The 15,621-nt window shown below is 32.1% G+C and overlaps 1 protein-coding gene and 1 long non-coding RNA gene across 2 annotated transcripts in view; one reads left to right on the forward strand and one right to left on the reverse strand.

Annotated features, from left to right (window-relative positions):
* The window catches only part of Nlg4 (Neuroligin 4), a 458,188-nt gene that overhangs the window by 34,798 nt on the left and 407,769 nt on the right, over positions 1 to 15,621 (forward strand). The gene's annotated exons all lie outside the window — the stretch shown is intronic.
* On the reverse strand, positions 2,773 to 4,545 carry LOC142220915 (uncharacterized). The gene is made up of 3 exons (XR_012717927.1): positions 4,067 to 4,545; positions 3,334 to 3,973; positions 2,773 to 3,266 (listed from the first exon to the last, which is right to left on the reverse strand). It is a non-coding gene; the product is annotated as an uncharacterized LOC142220915 (long non-coding RNA).

The raw sequence follows: 15,621 nt of genomic DNA on the forward strand, positions 1-15,621 counted from the left end.
TAGTTTGGGGAGAAATATTTTGCAAAATCTACCAAAACATCAAAAATTCTACCAATCTACCAAACAGTAAAAAATCTTTCATTTTTGTTAGAATTTTACCATCTGTGGCAACCGCGGATAGGATCCCAATTCCCAGTTATCCGATCCGGTTGAAATTCAGTACGTGATGTCGGTATACACTCTATAATAATAGTGATTTAAAGCTCATAGATTGTTTGTAAATTTTATAAGAAATACAGAACGAGAAAAATCCTGAACTTTCATAAAAATTCATGATGACATGAATTCTCTCTGCTGCTTTTCTCTTTACTGTGAAACCACATAGAGAAGTTTTGTAAAACAGTCAGGTGATATTACCAGTATTACTGAGAATTAAATTGTTATAATGTTAGGAACCACAGCAAATATTTACTATCTTTTGGGGTATTTTTTTATTAATTTCCTATATTATATGATTTTCGTTATAACTCATTATTTTTTTTTTTTTTGCCTTAAATACGAAACATTAGAAAGAAAAAAAAACTTCGTTGGCCTAAACTTAAGATTCTGAGAATATTTTATCATTATCTTCTGCCATATAAATCCTTCCTAAGTGTCATAAGAAGAAAGCAATGTCATTCATATTTCTCTATGATGGATTTAGCAAAATATTTCATTTAATTGAATTCAAAGAACCTACGATAAATACAAACACACACACACACCAGGCATTAATTAAACCGGAAGGAAACAATGAATGCACAACAAAAAAAACAGAAAACCTTAATTCATCACACATAACATAATTCCCTGGCCTGAACCATAAAATGTGCTTAAAAGCCATTTGTTTGGATTAATACGATTTTACCTTTAATCGAAATGCTGGGGTATGCCACAAAGCAAAATCATATTTCCTCATGGAATACAAATATATTGCGTTTTTGTGTTGTTCATAAAATAATTCCAATGCCGGTATGAAGCAAAAACAAAGAAAAATAAACCAAGCCAAAGCAAACAATTAAATTCAACACAAAACTGGGATAAGATGAAATGGATGAGTGAATGAATGAACGAACGAATGAGTGTGTGAATGAGTGAGTGACCCATTTCCCTGGTTGCGAATAAGTAAGCCAGGCACTTAAACCAAAAGCAAATTATCAATTAAGCATAGTTAAAATACAAATGGGGTCACTTGGAGTGTTGATGTTATTTATTCATTCATTTATGAGGCTTTTCGTATCACCTCTGATGCATGCATCGATCCATTGCAAATGCATTGTAGTTGCATTCAGGTTGAATGGTTTTGTTGGGCTCGATGATGGGATGAACTGGATAACAGAAAAATGATTTCCTTTTTTTTTGTTTTACTCAGGAATAGGCATTCAATATTAAATAAATACGCAGCATCAACATTTATGCTGCTTTTGAATGAACCATCCATTGAATTATAATAATAACAATAATAACCGCAATGGCCTCCATTGCTGCATAATGTATAACGTCCTCGTACAGCCATACTTTAGCCAAGGCGAAATTGAGCGAAAGTGAAAAATAAAATTGGTATCGATAAATAAATAGTTATGATACGAAAAGCAACTCCTAAAGCAATTATGTGAAATAAATTGAAAATTTAAACCATCTACCGACAGTGTTTGGATAATGGAAATTCGATGGATTGTAAAAAAAAATCTGTAGAGGGATATTGGAGCGTATAAGTATTACTAATTGTAATAAGAGGGACTATGGGACGTATGACGTATAAAGACAGTGATTGGTCAGTAGAATTTCTTGAAATTATCAAACACTTTAATTTATAGGTTTATTGGAGCGTATAAGTATTATTAATTATAATGGAAGGCACTGTGGGGCGAATGAGTGTTATTAATATCAAGCCAAAATTGTTTATCTATGTAAAGGGATAATGGAGCGTATTAGTATTATTTATGGGACGTATGAGCATTTTGAAATACATTATTTGGTTTTCCAGAGTATATCAAAAACTTTAATTTACAAATTGGTTGGAGCGTATAAAAATTAACAAGTATATACGGCCGTAAGTTCGGCCAGGCCGAATCTTATGTACCCTCCACGATGGATTGCGTAGAAACTTCTACGAAAGACTGTCATCCACAATCGAATTATTTGGGTTGTGGTATCTTAAAACTTCTTAACATCGTTTTCTAAATTGTGAGGTATATATTAGACAAAAAAGTTAAGTATAGGTAAGTCTACAAAAAATTACGAATCCATATGGACTTTCGCACGGTACGTAGCTTATATGGGGGGCTATATACAATTATGGACTTGATATGGACCAATTTTTGTGTGATTGGGGATCGATTTATCTGAGGGCTATATATAACTGTAGACCGATATGGACCTACACACAAAAAAAATTTTTTTGATTTCAATTACGAAAATCGCGGATTCAATCATTTTTTTAATTGAAATGTCTTCAATCACGAAAATGATAGTATCAATCACCCATTTTGATTGAAAACCAACACGATTTTTAATTACAAATTTAATTGACTTTTGTCACGGAATCAATTAATTGTGTGATTGAATCAATTAAAAACGTGATTGATTTTTAACATAAAATTCAATCACAGTTTTAATTGAATCAATTAAAATTTTAATTAATTTCGCGACAAAAATCAATCAACTACTTGATTCATTCAATTAAATAATTAATTGAAATTGGCTATAAATTTCGATCAAAAAATTTATATATTGCGAACCCAAAATCGTATTTAATTTTTTTTTTTCTTTTGAGATAAAAGAAAATATGTGTTTCTTATAAAACATATTTAATATTTTATTATTTTTTAGTTATGCAATATGCGCTTTACAGACTATCAGTTATTCCGGACGACAGTGCTCGTGTCGAACATATCCCATATATTGTGCACATTATAAGTTAAGTCCGAAGGCATAATCGATACTGCTGCATGTTTATGGGATCGATAACACATTTACCGATTATTTAGTCATCGCCGACAAGTCGTATCGATCCGACACATTGTAAGATTCTTTACAAACACCGACATTCCGTCCGGAATAACTGATAGTCTGTAATGCGCAATAGACAAATAAATTTGGTTCTTGTCATTTGTGTTTTGTTCTAACATAACTTACAAATACAACTACTATCAATAACAACTATAGGGTGAAAAATAAATTATATAAATCATTATCTTCCTTATAATAATAACCATGTTCCTTCTAATATGTAGATGCGCCTAGATTTCCAATATTTCAGCAGCCTGTAAGCTAAATTAGTTTTTCTGAAAGTAAACAGAATAATTCGAATTTAATTTTGTTCAATTAAAAGTTAATTTTGTTAAACATTACCTGCATAGAATATCAAGTTCAATTCTTAGTTCCAGGTTGCAGAATTATAATCTTCTTTTGCAGTTGTAGTCTTTTAGCATGAAAAGGTGTTAAGGAGCTCGGTAATTTAATTTTAGTAACAATTCCTTTCCAAAATTTCCACACATTAAAATCGTCTATTAAAATTTGAACCAATCAAAGACAAAAATAATGGGAAAGCAATGTAATATTTGGTATTATATTGATGATACTTTGCAAATTCTGGAAATAGAAAAAAATATAAATGGAAAATACATATTTTTATTATTATCGGATATTTTTCATATTTTTAAATCCAAAAGAAAGAACTTTTTTACCATTACATAATTCAGCTCATTAGTTTATATACCAGATATACTGCTCTCTACTTGGGTTCAAACTGAAAAAGACAGGTAAAACAAAAATGCAATTTAATGCCAACGCTACTTCGCAACTTCAAGGTGAATCTTCCAACAAACCCATACCGCTCTTGGTTTTAAGAAAACTAGGATTGAAAAAAAATTATAATTTTAAAAGATCAATACGGTACCCACTTTTTTATTGCAAACATATTATTATATATTTGATAAAATGATGGAGTTGATGGGATTGATTGGTCAATTTCACGAAATAAAATTGGTCACTAAAAGAAATGAATAAAAAATATATTATTTTAGTCCGTTTAATGTAAACAGGCTTCAATGGAAAACGGTATTCACATTTCACAATTTTTTACCTTCAATAAACGTAGATTGTTTTACATTTTTACAATACCACAAAACACAAACACAGGTAATTTCAAATGCGTTCTGTCATATATTTTTTCAAACCTTTACAACGTGTCCGTTTGTTGTTGCACACCTTATTTATTTCAACCCTTTGCTATGATTTTTTGTTGCGTTCAAAATATTTATGCACACATTTTGAATGCAGCAGACAGAATGTCGCCAATCATGTTTTTCAATTTACGCGAAAAACAAAAACCCAACCGTTCGTTACGAGTTACTTCCACAGACTGATCTCTCCATCATACATTGTTGAATAAATACCCATTCTCTTGTTCTCTTTTCGGTCTTTGCATTGCTCAAAATTATTCAGTTTCAATCACAAAGGTGATTGGATCAATCACATGTGTAATTGGAAACGGAAAAAATTTCAATCACGTTTGTAATTGAAAATTATTTCCGAATTGATTGAATCAATTAATATTTTAATTGGAAACGTAACAAATATCAATCATTTTTTTAATTGGTTTTTATTCGGATTTAATTAAATAATTAATTGAATCAATTAACATATTAATTGAATCCGTTTCCAAATTCAATTAAGTGTTTAATTGAAAAACTTTTGGTGATAATTTTTTGTGTGTAGTTAGGCATGGTTGTTAACGGCCGTAGCACAATGTACCAAATGTCAACTGACTCGGATGAAATGTGCTCCTCCAAGAGGCTCCAAAATCAAATCTCGGGATAGGATTACACGGGGGCTATATATACTTATGGACTGATATGGACCCCTTTTAGCATAGTTGTTAAATATCATTTACTACCACCACGTATCAAATTTCAACCAGATCGGATGAATTTTGCTTCTCCAAAAGGCACCGGAGGTCAAATCTGGGGATGGGTTTATATGGGGGCTATATATAATTATGTACTGATATGAACCAATTCCTGCATGGTTGTTGGATACCACGTACTAACATCATGTACCAAATTTAAACCGAATCGGATGAATTTTGCTCTTCCAAGGGGCTCCGGAGATCAAATCTGGCGATCGGTTTATATGGGGCCTACATATAATTATGGACCGATTTCGACCAATTTTTGCATGGGTGTTTAAGGCCATATATTAACACCACGTACCAAATTTCAACTGAATCGGATGAATTTTGGTCTTCCAAGAGGCTCCGTAGGTCAAATCTGGTGATCGGTTTATATGGGGGCTATATATAATTATGGACCGCAGTGGACCAATTTTTGCATAGTTAGAGACCATATAACAACACCATGTACCAAATTTCAGCCGGATCGGATGAAATTTGCTTCTCTTAGTGGATTCGCAAGCCAAATTTGTGGGTCAGTTTATATGGGGGCTATACGTAAAAGTGGACCGATATGGTCCATTTGCAATACCATCCGACCTACATCAATAACAACTACTTGTGCCAAGTTTCAAGTCGATAGCTTGTTTCGTTCGGAAGTTAGCGTGATTTCAACAGACGGACGGACGAACGGACATGCTCAGATCGACTCAGAATTTCACCACGACACAGAATATATATACTTTATGGGGTCTTAGAGCAATATTTCGATGTGTTATAAACGGAATGACAAAGTTAACATAATATACCCCCATCGTATGGTGGAGGGTATAAAAATTGACTCTAATTAACTTCCTGTGCAGTTAAACTAAAAAACATCTTTGGGAGGACATTTTTGGAAGTGCTTTTAAAGTTGTGCCTTAAGAAGAACTTGCAATTTTTTTTTTGCTGGGTATAATTGCGTGTTATAAATCCCTATCTAAAGTTATACGCGACGTATAAGTACCATGCATTTTTATTTGCAAAATGGACAAACAACATATATGACTAACCGAAACGTCTTTTCCAGCTTTAGTCCTACGTATAGGTATTATTTATCGGAGGAAATATGTGGAATTACAGTCAAGGACAGTCTTGGGACAATGTTTGGATTGTGGAATTTCCAGAGATTATCAAAACATTTAATTTAGAAATCTATTGGAGCGTATAAGTATTATTAATTATAATAGAAGGGAATATGGGGCGTATGAGTGTTTTTAATTTTAATACAATATTATACTCATGTAAAAGAATAATGGAGCGTATAAGTATTATTTATAGGAAGGAATATCATCATAATGAATTGCAGTCTAAGGGCAGTGTTGGCATTGTGGAATTTCCAGAGATTATCAAAAACCAAAATTTGGAAATCTATTGGAGCGTATAAGTATGATCGATTATAATGGAAGGGACTATGGGATGTATGAGTGTTTTGAATTTCAACCCAATATCAAACGTAGTGTATAAGAACCACGCAGTTTTAATGAAAAAACGAGTAACAAATATTTATGAAATAACCGAGACTTCACTTATAGCTTTAGTCTTGTTCACTCAAGCTTATTTCGAGTCGTCGGTCACCTATCTAAGACCATAAAATTTCCTGTGGAGTCGAGCCAATTTTTGCTCGACTTCATGGGACAGACTAAGGTCAGTGTTGTGATTGTAGAATTTCTTTAAATTGTCGAAAACATGAGTTTTTACGTTTATTGGACCGTATAAGTATTATTAATTATAATGGGAATGGACTATGGGGCGTATGGGTGGGACAATGTTTGGATTGTAGAATTTCCAGAGATTATCAACAAATTTAATTTAGAGATATATCGGAGATATTTGAATTTGAACACAAAATTATAGAATGCGTATAAGATTCATGAATTTTGAATAGAAAAAAGGTCAACAACATTTGTGAACTAACGGAAACTATTTTTTAAAACCTTCAAAATAAGGGTTTTCAAATTTCCAGAGATTATCAACAAATTTAATTTAGAGATATATCGGAGCGAATAAGTATTATTAACTATGATGGATGGGTCCATGGGACGTATGAGTGTTTTGATTTTGAAGCCAATATTATAGAATGCGTATAAGAACTATGCATTTTTAGAGAAAAATTTTCAACAATATTTATGAACTAACCGAAACTATTTTTTAAAACGTTCAAAATAAGGTTTTTCAAATTTCCAGAGATTATCAACAAATTTAATTTAGAGATATATTGGAGCGTATAAGTATTATTAATTATATGATGGATGGGTCCATGGGACGTATGAGTGTTTTGAATTTGGAGCCAATATTATAGAATGCGTATAAGAATCATGAATTTTGAATAGAAAAATGCTCCACAATATTTATGAACTAACCGAAACTATTTTTTAAAACCTTCAAAATAAGGTTTTTCAAATTTGGTAGAATTTTGTTAAAAATTTCTTTAAATTTTAGTAGATTATTTTTTGCACGAGTGGCAACCGTGGTTACATCACCAGGAACTAGCCGAAAAGTGAAGGTTAGATTTTATTGAAATACACGCCGCAGTCGTAGAAAATAGATGGCTTCGCTTGCACGAAAGTGGCCTATTATCGAATTTGGTTTTCTCCGATGAGAAGTCATTTGAAATTCTGCAGTTTTTGAACAAAAGGATCGGGTTTAGTTGCCAAAAAGGTAAAATGAAAATGTACATTTTCTATTTGCCACCAGAATTCATGCGCAGCCGTTGGTAATGATTTCCCCCGATGTTACAGTCATGGTCGCTTTGGGCTTGCATTATCGATCGTGGGGTAAAAAATTCCGAATATTATCGAGAAAATTTCCTATACAGTAATCAAGTCCTGATCAGACAAACCTTTCTGATCGCAGTTCATGGACATGCCAACATGACTAAGAACTATTGCACTCAACACGCGTTATATAAGAATGGTTTAAAAAGAGGTTCATCGGTTCACCAAAATCTCAGGATCTCAATCCCTTGGACTTTTGCGAATGGAAAATTTCGGAGAGTAAGTTTGGCACTGAATACTATTAAATTTTCGATTCTCTCAAGATAACGTTTCATCGGGTATGGGCTAAAATGCCGCAGAGACACATTCGTGAAGCAGCTAAGGGCTGGGGACCACCGCGGTGTAATGTTAGCATGACCGTCTGGCATACAAAAGGGTTCAATCCCTGTTTCGACCGAACACCAAAAAGTTTTTCAGCGGTGAAGTGTTTCAAAGCTTCTCTAAGTGGTTTCACTGCAATGTGAATTGCCGTTCGTACTCGGTTATAAAAGGTCCCTTTTCATTGAGCTGATCGTGGAATCGGGCAGCACAAGCTCGCTACTGTGGTATCACAATGGACTAAATAGTCTACAAGAGTCTGAAATATTGGAGCGTAGGGCATAGCTCGTGGCAAAGGAAGTCAATTCGAACAAACCTAAACTAATTCTAAGGTTTGATGTTATTTTCGACTGCATTTAAACAGTAACATTTAAAATAAAAAATGAAATATATAGCGCTTTTTGCATTAGATACCGCTCTCTCTCTCTTTCTGTGTCCACAAAATTTAAAATTTGTCGATAAATCATATTACAACTCACTTAGAGAAGCTTTGAATATGGATAACATATTAGTCTTTACAGAAACTTTTGTTCTGGGGTACTTTGGAGCGTATAAGTATTATCGATTTAATGGGGAACATGGGACGTATGATTATTATGAATCGTAGTCTAAAGGTACGTGTGGCGTATAAGTGCTAGGAATTTAAGGTTGAAAATGTGAAAAAATAATATGAACTAAACGATAATGCATTCCTAGCTCCTTAAAACTTCTATGAGATATTGATAACACATCCATTTTGGTCAAAAACTTCAGAATTGTTATGGAAAATTGAAATTTGGCCACTTAAGCAAAAATATTTCTTCCTGTATGCCAAAAAAAATTAAGGAATCAGACAACTTACACCAAAACTTGTGCCAAAATTTTAATATTTATTTTTGCATGCTATGCAGAGAAACTACCCGTCATCAAATGTAGACAAATTGTAAAGGTTTGGCAAAACCTATTCTCCTTTTTTATTCAAACATCCGAATACTGTGCCATAGTGTTTTGTGTGCCTACATAACCAATCACACATGGTTATTATCGTCATCTCCACATATTTGCATATGAATGAAAGCCTCATCGAGAGAGAGAGACGATCGAACATTCGTGTGAACAAATATGCAATTTGAAAAATAAAATTACAATTTGCATAACAAAATATGTAATTTAAATGTCCGCATAATATAAAACGTCGTTAAATCTCTACAATAAAAGAGGAGAGTACAAGTGTTGAATACCAATATTTATTCTGATTAAAATGGACAAATTTGAATTACAAAATTTGATGATATGTTGATATTAAACGAGAAGTGACCTTTAGAATATTTTGCATAAATAAACGAAATTTATTTCGACCGCATTAAATTAAGGCGAACAAATAGGATTTCTCAAAAGGCTACCTTCCTTGATGACCTTCCTATTTGACTGATATTTGTATACGGTGAGTATATGGAAACAAGATAAGATGTCGCCAAATCCGTAAGTGGTGCAGTAGGTTAGCTTAAAGTGGCAGCCCGATTAAGATTCAGGCTCACTTAGACTATTCAGTCCATTGTGATAAGTAATGCAGTAGTTTATAAAGGGTGATACGGTCAAAATTTGGTCAAGGGAAAACGCGTGTAAATCGGTGAAATCGTTTATTTAAAAAATCAAATTAAATTTCTTTTTCAAGTTCAATTAGTATAAACAAGGCCGTATTCAGGGGGGGGGGGGTGAGGGGGATCAGAGATGGAAACTACAATTTTTAAGAAAGTACAAAAAAGGTATTTTTGAGCTGAAAGGTACTTTTTACTAAATTTCAACAAAAATTTCACTGGAAAATTATTGTCAAGAGACTAAATTTTAAAGAAAATAAAATTTTGACAAAATTTTCTATATAAATAAAATTTTGCAAAAATTTTCTATAGAAATAAAATTTTGCAAAAAAAAATCTGTAGAAAAAAAATGTTGCAAAACTTTTTCTATAGAAATAAAATTTTGCAAAAGTTTCGTATAGAAATAAAATTTGTACAAAATTTTCAATTGAAACAAATTTTTGACAAAATTTTCTATAAAAATAAAATTTTGCAAAAATTCTATATAGAAATAAAATTTTGACAACATTTTCTACCGAAATAAAAAATCGATAATATAGAATCACATTCTTTTTTCAACTAAAACATTTTTGAAGTTCAATAAAATCCGATTTTTGACTATGTCTTTTACAAAATCGAGATTTTCTTCCCTCATGAACATGTTTGTTTTGCCATATTTGTAAAAACTATTAGCAAATAAGGTTGATAAAGACTTTCTCAAAATATTAAAATATTTTATCAAAGCTATTGTACCATAAATCTGATATCGACTCAAAAATGTCTACACAAAAGGTACTAAATCATTCGCGGGGGTACTGACCGGGGTGAAAAAGTATTGAAAAAAGTACTATAGTACTGCATTTTCCATCCCTGCAGTTACTACGTACTCATCCGAACTTTCATTTTCAACAATGAAGAGTTTAAAGACGTATCTTAGAAATTCGACTAGCGAGAGTAGACTCAATGGATTGGCATTAATGTCGGTTCATCGCCGAATAAATGTGCCGACTGAAGAAGTAATTGATTTATTTGCTGCACAAAACGCCCGTCGGCTCAATTTAATATTATAACAAGTAAGGAAAGTCTAAAGTCGGGCGGGGCCGACTATATTATACCCTGCACCACTTTGTAGATCTAAATTTTCGATACAATATCACATCCGTCAAATGTGTTGGGGGCTATATATAAAGGTTTGTCCCAAATACATACATTTAAATATCACTCGATCTGGGCAGACTTCTACAAATCTATAGACTCAAAATTTAAGTCGGCTAATGCACTAGGGTGGAACACAATATTAGTAAAAAAATATGTGAAACATTTAAATCTGAAGCAATTTTAAGGAAACTTCGCAAAAGTTTATTTATGATTTATCGCTCGATATATATGTATTAGAAGTTTAGGAAAGCAGTGGCGATTTAACAAGGAAAATGTTGGTATTTTGACCATTTTTGTCGAAATCAGAAAAACATATATATGAGAGCTATATCTAAATCTCAACCGATTTCAATCAAATTTGGCACACATGACTATATTACTAATTGTACTCCTAGTGCAAAATTTCAACCAAATTGGGCCAAAACTCTGGCTTCTGGGTCCATATAAGTGCATATCGGGCGAAAGATATATATGGGAGCTATATCTAAATCTGAATCGATTTCAACCAAATTTGTCACGCATAACTACAATGCTAAATCTACTCCATGTGCAAAATTTCAACCAAATTGGTCCAAAACTCTGGCTTTTAGGACCATATTAGTCCATATCGGGCGAAAGATATATATGGGAGCTATATCTAAATCTGAACCGATTTCAATCAAATTTTGCATACTTGACTATACTACTAATTGTACTACTAGTGCAAAATTTCAACCAAATTCCGCCAAAAATCTGGCTTCTGGGGCCATATAAGTCCATATCGGGCGAAAGATATATATGGGAGCTATATCTAAATCTGAACCGATTTCAATCAAATTTTGCACACTTGACTATACGACTAAGTGTTATGTTTGTACAAAATTTCAAGCAAATCGGTATAAAACTCTGGCTGCTGGGTCCATATTAGTGCATATCGGGCGAAAGATATATATGGGAGCTATATCTAAATCTGAACCGATTTCTTCCAAAAACAACAGGGTTCTATTCTGACCCAAATTAGGAACATGTGCCAAATTTGAAGGCGATTGGACTTAAATTGCGACCTAGACTTTGATCACAAAAATGTGTTCACAGACAGACGGACGGACGGACGGACGGACAGACGGACAGACGGACATGGTTATATCGACTCAGGGACCCACCCTGAGCATTATTGCCAAAGACACCATGTGTTTATCTCGTCTCCTTCTGGGTGTTACAAACGTATGCACTAACTTATAATACCCTGTTCCACAGTGTGGCGAAGGGTATAAAAATATTGTATACATACCTATGCATAAATAAAATTTTCTACACATGAGATTATATGAATATATTTTTTTTTAAGTTCAGGAAAGGCAGCAGACGTTTATTCAAACACTCTTTCACGTAAATTTCTTGGTTGACAGTCCCCGATGCTATGAAAATGCTGCTTTTCAAGCCACAGGTACAGATGGCTTGCCAAACCAGATATTTCTTTGCGAACTTTGACAGTTTTATGTGCTTGAAAATATCTGCTACCTTTCTCCTTCCTTTTGCCGTATAAAACTCCTGTCCCGGAAGCTGCTTGTAGTCGGCTTTGACGTAGGTTTCGTCGTCCATTACCATGCAGTCAAACTTCGTCAGCATCGTCGGGGATCGCCCTTTGGCCGTCGTATTTTGTTTATCATCGCAATTTGGAGTCACTACCTTCTTGTAAGGCGATAGTCCGGCTCGTTTTTTGGCTCGATGCACGGTTGTAGACGATACACCCAGCTTATTTGCGGCATCTCGGAGAGAGAGGTTAGGTTTTCGCTTGAAACTACCGGCAACTCCCTTTGTCGTCTCAGCGGCTTCCGGTTTTCGATTTCCCCCCGATCCAGACTTCCTGGCTGTCGACAAACGTTCCCCAAACACTTTAATTACATTTGTAACGGTTGATTTGGCAACTTTTAGCGATTTTGCCAGCTTTGCGTGCGAGTAGTTCGGATTTTCGCGATGCGCGAGCCTTCAAAATGAGAGGTGTTCAGGTTTTTTAAATGCAAAATTGGAAGAAATACGTCAAGTTTATATTGACCAAATTTTGACCGTATCACCCTTTATACACAATTTTAATAAAAACGATTTAATAAAATGGTCTTTAATAAAATTTAAATTTTAATTTTTGCATATAATATTTTTTAAATATTTTCTATAGAAATAATTTAGATCAAAATTTTCTCTATATAAAATTTTTAATCAAATTTCTTCTTTGGATTTTTTATTTCTTTATTTTTATTTTATTTTTTATTTCTTTAATTTATTTATTAAAAAAAAAGTTGGTAAAAATTGATTCTCATTAGGACAGTTTATAGTATTCAGTCGATGGTGATATCACTGTGTTGGACTTATCAATGAGTGCTGCCCGAATCTATTTTTAGCATTCAGTCCTTTGTGATGCCACAGTGGTGATCTCTTCTGTTATCATTGAGTGCAGTCCAAAATTTATATTTAGTTCAATGACAAGCGACCTCATTTTTATAGCCGAGTCCGAACGGCGTTCCACTTACAGAGGCTTTGAAACACTCAGACATATTACCAGCATTACTGAAAGGGGATAATCCAACACCGAAAAACTTTTTGGTGTTTGGTCGATACTCTGATTGAACTCACGACCTTTTGCATGCAAGGCAGGCTTGCTAACTATTGCACCACGCTTCCAATATGGATGAAATTTTATTTCAACGTCCGAGATTCCGATAATTCAATATATGATAGAAAATCTCTTGTACAAAGCTGTTACCTCGGTAGATGAAGCTAAGTAGTTATCGGGTCCTCCTCCCCCTTTGGCTGTACATGTACATACGTTTCTATCTATCTATTTACTGAACACTTTTGCAGTCTTCCATATTTATTCTCTGAAAAGTGGTTGAAATGATTTGGCCTTCGATTAATATTAAAACGCAAACAAGAAACCATTTGAATTTATTGATTTTCACAAGCTTATCCTATAGACTTAGACATTAAATCCCGTTGAAATAATACATAGATGAATAAATCAAATACTAAAAAAAATTGAATAAATTTTAATAGATTTATTTTCTTGGAAATATTGATGAACTCTTCTATCGTTGGCGTTTGTACATATTTCACTGTGTGTCTAAATGATAAATTGTGGTATTGGAAGGATTTGCACACGTTCGCCTCACAATGATATTTTAATACAAAAACCCAAAACATATGGTTACATTCGTATGAATGTATGTAAGTATGTATGTGTGCCATCATTCTGGAATATCTATATGCAATAACGATAGAAATTTAAATGTGAGTCGAACAGTGACAATGTCAGGTACTGTCAGCTCTGTTTTTCATTTATAATGAAAACGATCAAGCATTTCAATAATCTGCTTAGGCTCAAAATGGATTTAAATTCTTATGGCTGAGCGAGCATACAGTCAGAACAAGCAAAATAGGCCTTTAATGTGAATATGCATTGTTGTTATCTATTGGTATTTTGTCATATTGTCTCTCCATCTCTCTCTCAAAAATTAATATTTACTATGCGTGCCACCACACTACATCAACATCTACATTTACACATAATACTTGGTATGCGAGCTAGCAACTGAGTCGAAGGACTGCATGTGTGTCCCTCTGTTGATCCATACGTGTAGGTGTATGAATGAGTACATAGTACACATTATGGGTAGTTTCATATTACAATGGAAAAAATTTTTAATTGGTGAAAAAGTCAATGAAAATTTTAAAGATAAATTCAATAGCTTTAAAATTTTTAAGAAAAATTTATCAAAATTTTGTTCTACAGAAAATTTGTCAACATTTTATATCTATATACAATTTTATTACTTTAAAAATTTTGTCAAAATTTTAATTCTGTAGAAAATGTTCTCAAAGATTTATTTCTATTGAATATTTTGTCCAAATTTTATTTCTATAGAAAACTTTCTCAAATTTTTTTTTCTATAGAAAATGTTTGATACTTTTATTTCTATAGAAAATGTTGTCAACATTTTATTTATATAAAAAATTCTTTCAAAATTGTATTTCTATAGAAAACTTTGTCAAAATTTCATTTCTACAGAAGATGTTATCAACATTTTATTTCGGAAAAAAATGTTGTCAAAATTTTATTTCAAAATTGTATTTATATAAAAAATTTTGTCAATATTTGATTTCTGTAGAAAATTATGTCAAAATCTTATTTCTATAGAAAATTTTGTCAACATTTTATTTGTATATAGAAAATTTTGTCAAAATTTTATTTATATATAGAAAATTTTGTAAAAAATTTATTTCTATAGAAAATTTTGTAAAAAATTTATTTCTTTAGAATCCTTTCTCTAAATTTTATTTCTATAGAAAATTTAATTTTTGTAGAAAATTTCACCAAAATGTTATTTCTGTAGAAAATTTTGTTCAAATTTTATTTCTGAATTTTGTTCAAATTTTATTTCTGAATTTTGTTAAAATTTTATTTACACATAGAAAATTTTGTCAAAATTTTATTTCGATAGAAAACTTTACCAAAATTTTATTTCTGTAGACAAATTTTGTTACAATTTTATTTCTGTAGAAAATTTTGTCAAGATTTTATTTACACATAGAAATTTTTGTCAAAATTTTATTTCTATAGAAAACTTTGGCAACATTTTATTTCTGAAGAAAATGTTGTCAAAATGTTATTTTTATAGAAAATTTTATAAACATTTATGACTTTAAAAAATTTTGTCAGAACTTTTTTCTTAGAAAATTTTTGTCAAAATTTTATTTTTATAGAAAATTCTGTCGAAATTTCTATAGAAAACTTTGTCACAATTTTATTTCGTTAAAAAATTTTGTCAAAATTTTATTTCGTTAAAAAATTTTAGAAAAAATTTATTTACATAGAAAATGCTCTCAAAATTGTATTTCTATAGCAAATTTTGTCAAAATTGGATTT

Source organism: Haematobia irritans, chromosome 1 (assembly GCF_050003625.1).
Source record: "Haematobia irritans isolate KBUSLIRL chromosome 1, ASM5000362v1, whole genome shotgun sequence".
NCBI classification, from domain to species: domain Eukaryota; kingdom Metazoa; phylum Arthropoda; class Insecta; order Diptera; family Muscidae; genus Haematobia; species Haematobia irritans.